This window comes from Lathamus discolor, chromosome 1 (genome assembly GCF_037157495.1).
Source record: "Lathamus discolor isolate bLatDis1 chromosome 1, bLatDis1.hap1, whole genome shotgun sequence".
Lineage (NCBI taxonomy): Eukaryota > Metazoa > Chordata > Aves > Psittaciformes > Psittacidae > Lathamus > Lathamus discolor.
This window is the reverse complement of record NC_088884.1, coordinates 31,605,199-31,612,559: the sequence shown is the minus strand read 5'-3', so window position 1 is coordinate 31,612,559 and position 7,361 is coordinate 31,605,199. Positions and strand designations below refer to the sequence as shown.

Sequence of the window (7,361 nt, the reverse complement as noted above, 5' to 3'; positions counted from 1 at the left end):
CTGTCCCAAAAGGACACACCGCCTGTTTAGTCTATAAATGTAAAATGTCCATATAAAAGCTACATAGTACATCCCAAAGAACACTGGAGCACTCTGCTTTTATAATGCCAGAGGTATTTGGCATTGTCAGTGCTGCACCTTCACAACACAGTAGCAGTGCCAGAGGTGTCTGATAGAGTGGAGCTGAGCGATGCATTAACCTCTTCATCCAGTGAAAAGCTCAGTTTTTTCTCATGTCTTTCCTGCCCTGTTCCACTCTGTCAAAAGCATCATTGGCCAGGAAATTCCTTCATTTTCAGTCACCTTAAATAAGTACTAATGTGTTGGAGGTTTTTTTAAATAAAGATTTGTAGTGTGCACAGGAAACAACTCTTAAGTTGCAAAGCATGCATAGGCAAAATGCTTCTTGCATAATACATTTGCTAAAAAGCTGTAATCCAAGTTTAAAATATCAGGACGCGAGTATGTGAAATCTTAGGGATAGGTCTGCTAATTCAAATTCACATTTGACTACTTTTTCTGTTCCTTAAGAAAAAAGTTCTCAGTTCAAATTTTTTAATTGAAATTAAAATGTTATCAGCAGAATGACAAATGCTTTCTAGCTTTCCTCATCAAAAACGTTTCTGCACAGTAACTGTTTTGTTTTATCTAATATAACATTATGTCTGGAGAAGTAAGCAAAAGGAAAAATAACATGCGGCTATTAGTGTGTTTAGCTTGTTATTCAGTTGGTGACTGACGTCTACATTGGTAGCAGGTAAGTTACATTTAGCTCAAAAATTTCCATGGAGAAAGTTCTTATGCAAAAATCTAAATCCAAGGGAAAATATTTTTAAAAGGAATTAGGTATCTGCATTTTTCCTACAAAAATACTGTCAAGTGATTAATCAGCATGACAATTTATTAACCGTGTCACTTGGGTGAGAGAAACATCCATATTCATGGCAATCCGTACTTCAATTTCTTCAAATAAAATCTCAGAATGGATTTTGCCCAAGGGTCTCTACTGGTTCACCAGTTAATTCTATTTTGAACCTTGGTCTCTGGTAAACAGTCTGGCCGTTTAGTGAACATAGAGACTGACATACGAGCAGTCAAGTTACCTGTTCCAAACCTCATTCCATGTTACAGGAGATTCTGGCAGAATCAAGCAGTCCTGATTTTTTTGCTATTACGTCTAACCAATAAAGTTTACATATGCTTACTGCCATTCAGGTTTCTGGCCAACTAGTCATTTCTCCAATGCACTCGGTGTACATCATTCTTTGTTTAACAATCATCTAAAGGACATTTAGGTTTGCATTTAGAAAATATTTTTGACAACTAACCTGAAATGACTGTATTCAATCCAGGCTTTCAACAAACTGAAAGAGCTGTAGAGAAACAATACGAAAGAGCTGGATATTGGATATTAAGGTAATGCTAGAGAAAAAAAAAAAAAAGAATGAATGGGTTAAAATACATTTGCATCCTTTATTGTGCACTGAGTTGAATTAATTACATGGGTATGACAGCTGGATTTCACTCCTTTGCAGGGGCATTGATACACATATTCCCCTGCACCAGCTGCCCTGGCAGAGAACTGGATACCTTGGCTACTTGCTGTCGTGTTCTCCCACCTCTGTCTTTCCCATAGTTCCCATTTATCTGCCAGTAGCGCAGTTTGTACTTGACAGCTCTCTGGTCTGCTGCAGACAAAACCAGCTAGGAACACTCGTGAAATATTAGTGAGGATGGTGTTCCAGTAGTAGGGCGATGATGAGGAATGGAGGTCAGGTACAACTACACTAGCCTTGGATTTTGTTCTAAACTTGCAAACCTGCTGCAGTCTAAAAGCTATTTTGGGAACTTTAAACAAAAATAGGTCTTGCTCAGCAAGGCTGGTGAATATAGTGACAATGACATCTGTAGAAGCAGTAAATTCTGATCTTCTGCAAAGAAAATGTGCATAGAAATTCAGCATATCCAAAGAAAACACAAAAACTTTGTACTAGAGAGGCACTGATGAAGTATGTGCTAGCACAGCACTTTAATGGCACACAGCAGCAACTTTTACAATCATTCTGAATGACACTTTTAATGTGGGACATCCAGCTTAAAAATCAGAACTGACAGTAATTCTGTAAGTTCTTCCTTGCTCAGTAATCATCTGACCTTGCCTTCTGTCTGAGGATCTCATTCCTGTGCATTCTCCATGCCTGTCACCTTTGATCTTCTGACACTGAACCATTAACAGCAGGGCTTACACTGTTGAATTATTTTACAGTAGTAACAACATATTCCTTTGATCTGCTGTAAATTTTGCTTAGAATATATGTAGTGCCCTAGCAGGGGCAATGTCTGCATCACCTTGTCATTACGCTGATGCTCGTAGTAGCTTCAACCTGGCAAATCTTTAATTCTGTAAACTTTGCTGTTTAGACATGTTGGGTGAAGTTCAGCTGTAACAACTGGCCACATACCATCAAAGCCTTTTAGAACGGAACAGAATTTTGCACATTTCATAATAAGTGATTAGTTTTGAAATTTTTCCCTGCCATAATTTTAGTACAAACAAGCCTGATCAAGTGTTCCACTGGCCAAGTATGAACAAGGAACATACTGGGTTTAGAAATAAAGAACTCAGCTTTGTTGTCATTTATAGGATTAAAGATACCAATTTCAACAATACTGTTCTGGATCTATGTCAGGGAGTTCCTTGCTGTGTTTTGTCTTATGAAGGGGTTGTTGGTATGGCTCAAATAAATTGTTCTTCAAGGGCCTCTGTCTATTCACACTGACACCTTATGGTGACCAAGTTAGGGACAAGCTAAGCAGTGCTTTCAAAACTCTCTTTCATGTCATTGCATGAGAAATCTTGCCAAGCGTGACATTACTGCCATATGTGTCTGCATAAATATATATATATATATATACAGATACACACATCTGGCTGCATAAGCAGTCATCCTTTCTGATGCTAACAGGAGATACAAGTTGCTCCATTAAGTATTCTTGTCTTCTAGTTATTACTTTCTGTAGAAAACTATACACCATGATTTTCCACAACTAATTCGTCCACAAGCTCACAGACCAGCACTAGAGTCTGGAAGGAATTCATGCCTATCAACTAGCTGAAGACTGACTCCCATGTCTAATCCCAGTCACATCTAGTCCTTCTCAACCTTTGCTCTTTCATGGACAGGAGTGTGACCTGTCCCTGTGAGTCTCAGAACCTGCAGCAACATGGTACTTAAGAGCCTTTAAGAGTATCAAGATCAGCCTTTGCATCCTGCTGCTCTGATGTGTGGTAACTGGGTAACTGCAGCCTCATGAGCGCCCTCAGTTATGAAATGTAGGGTATTCTTTGCCTTTTACCCCAGAGTCACAGGTATGAATCAAAAGCAGTATCTTTACAGGCATCTCATCTTACGCCTTGATAGGTACATCCTTTCTTGGCCCATCATTGCTTGTCCGACACCTTTACCTTAGTGATGACTCGAGACCACCCTTTGGTACCAGTAACAGTAACTGCATATGCCCAGTACCTACAGATGCCCAGCAGTTAGAAAAATTGGGTTAAGAAATGTCACTAGGAACTGAATTAATAAGAATCCAAACTTCTCAGTCATAAAGTATCCCAACTTTTAAGAGGGGAAACTGGCAATGACCTTTTGAAAGCTCATAAGGCTTTTCCAGTCTAAGCAAGAATGACGAGGTTTCCTGCCTTTCCAGTGCAGTTGCGGGTTCCTGGCTCTTTCTCCTCAGCCCACACATTTTTTGCTACTTCTGTCTGTTCCTTTTCTGATTTCTCCAGGTTCAAATCAGAACCCCTTTGCTTTGAAGCTCAGGTCAGCACTAGGCAAGGCATTGGGCATTACCGTTGCTAAGAGCAGTCCATCCTCTCCCAGTTGCATGCTTGTGCATTGACAGGGTCAGAGCGTGATTGAAGGGTGAGAGATGCACAAAAGCAGAGAAGGCTTGAAATTAAATAGCCTTTGAAGCTTTGTCTTAACTAGTCTCACTCTGGCACAGACCCCTGCCTTAGGGGGATAATCCAATGGAATAGCAATGACCTAAAGCTACTGCTCTGCTCACTCAAGCATGCAGGGAGGAGAATTTATCTCAAAAATGGCCGTATGAGAATATCTGGACTGCAAATAAATGTTTGCAAAATACCTACGTTAAAATTAAAGGAATGAGGTCTTTGGGGGGTTTAGGGTTTTTTTCTGAATAAAACTGGTTTTGCCTGAAATATTGAATGCTAGATGGAAACAAAAAAATGGGAAATCCTGGTGGGTGAGACCTTTATCTCTTCTCTCATTTATTACTAGTGCCAATGGAGTAGCTGTCCTAATTAAAAAGAACTTGCCCTTTCAAACAGAAGAGCTGCTTTCTGATCCAAATGGCCTTGTAGAAAAGAAATTGCTGAATGAAGCCATTACGCTAATTAACATTTATGCTTCTGATGTTAACAACGTGCTTTTAAAAGGAACCACTAGGACAGATATTCCTCTTTAAATCATCTAGTGGTCTGGTATGGGTACTGATTTTATTTGCCCTTTGGGTTTATCAGTTTAGACAGATCTGGCAGAGGTGATTGAACAGTAAGTCAGGTATCTCACAAAAGTCATTAATGAGCTAATAAACAATAGTTGTTTGCAGTGATGAATGGCACAGCTGGCAATGCTTGTTTAGCCAAGTGGTGTACTTAAGTGTTCTCTGTTGCATATAGAAAGACGTGACTGTTCACCAGTTACTAGGTAATAAGGTATTAGCTATTACTTAGTCTTCTCCCTGGTCTTATCTTCTGGTTTCCAGGATTAGCCCAGTCCGCTGTGCTCTACATCCCTAAGCTGTTTCTGTGATTTGTAATTCATGGAACTGTAGTTTGGAGCCCTGCGTCTCTTGTTTGACTTTGTTTATATATTTCTTGTCTCCCTTAGCATAAATCATAACGACAGCTTAATTGGTTTATATTTCTGAAGCAGTTTGAAATGTGAAGTGTTGCGTAAGTGTTCAAGGTTGTTATTACTTTGTGACTCTTCCCAAACATTTTCTTTCCAGAATGAAAATTAAAAAGAAATTAGTTGCCATTTACAAGAGTAAATATGGTGAGTCCTGTCACATGTAATCATTCAAGGATCACCAAAAAAACCCCTTTGTTTCACTTTTTAAATGGTTGATCTTTAAATTTGCTTCATAACACAGTAAATCCATTAACCTTGCTAGAAGTGTTTTATTTATGCTGATCTTTGATAGCAGTGATGGAATAAAGGTCCTGGAAAATGCAGGTCTTCTGTAAAGGTTTTGTTAGAATTAAAACATTGGGCAATTTCATGCACTTAGAATTTGAGATTATAACTTCTTTATTTCACAGGGGAAACATGAATAATTGTACGAGTCTTAAAAGCACTGTATTATTATAGATTAGAAGATTCCTTTGTTCACAGATGCATACTTTACCTAAATACAAAACTGGTTTGTTTTGTGTTTTCATAGAGCAGTGTTGATGGGAGATTAACCCTCTAGCCTTTCCTTAGGACCTGACCAGCACTTTGCATTACCAGAGAATATTTATCATATGCACTGTTCAAGAAATAAAACCACATGGAGACATGTTTCTGCATCTAATTCCCTTTGTGGCTTTCACTGGCTCACAGAGAGAGTCAAGAGATATCCATGACAAAGTAAAAAAGTCTTTTTACCCCAGAACAGGATTTTAGGATCAGAAATAAAACAGGCAGGCAAAACAAGGACAGCCAACAAAAAGTAGCCTCGGGCAACACAGTGTGTCAATGAGAAAGAGAGAGATAAGAAACACTTGGACAGTTGTGCATGCTGGCTTCAATCTGTAATGACTGTGCAGACCACACATCAAAAATATTTGGCTGCCCTTGACAGAGAAGAAAAAAGCACAGATTTTGCAGCTATTGCTTTTTTTTTTTCTTTTTTTCATTCTTTTTTTTTTTCTTTTTCCAGTTGAAATTATTTAAAAAGACAATCTAGTGAATAACTATTCATTTACTCTACCTGTGTTTTTAGTTATTAGTCTAACTGCCTTCAGGCAATTATTAGATGTCATCTTAGAGAGACAAAGTGAAAGCTCTGTTCATCTTTTAACAATTATTAATTCTGCTGTTGCTCGGCTGCGTCTACAGCTCTCACTGCTGTAAATTCAATTTGTGCTGTAACTTTTTTTATTAAAGACAAAATTTGCACCGTTGGGCTGGGGTTAGAGTTATAATAGTTGGCGACTGGTCACTAGTGGTGTCCTTCAGGGCCAATATTGTTTAGTATCTTCATTGATGATCTAGGTGAGGGGATCTAGTGCACCCTCAGTAAATTTACGGATGACACCAAGCTGGGTGGGAGGATTGATATGCTTGAGGGTAGGAAGGCTCTGCAGAGGGATATGAACAGTCTGGATCAATGGGCTGTGGCCAATGGTATGAGGTTCAACATGGCTCAGTGCCGAGTCCTGCACTTGAGTCACAACAACTGTAGGGCAAAAGACCAGTACTACTGATCTGGCCATGTACAGAGTGCAAGGTGGGTGTTAAAGGAAGGGAGAAAGCCTCCAGGCAATGCTACAGGCTTCGGGGAGAGTGGATGGAAAGCTGCCCAGGGTGCTGGGCGCCTGTTGACGGCCACTGAACATGAGCCAGCTTGTGCCTAGGTGGGCAAGAAGGCCAAGAACATCCTGGCCTGTATCAGCACCAGTGTGACCAGCAGTGCCCAGGCAGTGATCATCTCCCTGTACTGGGCACTGGTGAGGCTGCCCCTCAATCCTGTGTTCAGTTCTGGGCCCCTCACTACAAATAAGATATTGAGGTGCAGGAGCAGGTCCAGAGAAGGGCAATGAAGCTGGTGCAGGGTCTGGAGCACAAGTCTGATAAGGATCAACTGGGGGACATGGGGCTGTTTGTTCTGGAGAAGAAGAGGCTCAGGGGCATCTTATCACTCTCTACAACTGCCTGAAAGAAGGTTGTAGTGAGGTGGGGGTCCATCTCTTCTCCCAAGAACAAGAGGAAATGGCCTCAACTTGCACCAGGGGAGGTTTAGATTAGATATTAGGAAAAACTTCTTCACCAAGAGGGTGATCAGGCATTGGAACAGGCTGCCCAGGGAAGTGGTGGAGTCACCATCCCTGGAAGTGTGCAAAAAACATGTAGATGAGGCCCTTAGTGACATGGTTTAGTGGGGGACTTGGCAGTGCTAGGGTAAAGGTTGGACCCAGTGATCTTAAACGTCTTTTCCAACCTAGTTGATTCTATGATTCTATAATAGCACTCAACTGAATCAGCACTGACAGCAGCTGCATTTCTCCAGTTCTGTGCATGCAGAGACCTCCATGGCCTTGGGACCAAAGTTTCTATTTG

General features: G+C 40.5%; 1 protein-coding gene across 11 annotated transcripts in view; it reads left to right on the top strand.

Annotated features, from left to right (window-relative positions):
• The window catches only part of MAGI2 (membrane associated guanylate kinase, WW and PDZ domain containing 2), a 731,950-nt gene that overhangs the window by 457,338 nt on the left and 267,251 nt on the right, over positions 1-7,361 (top strand). The window lies entirely within an intron of this gene.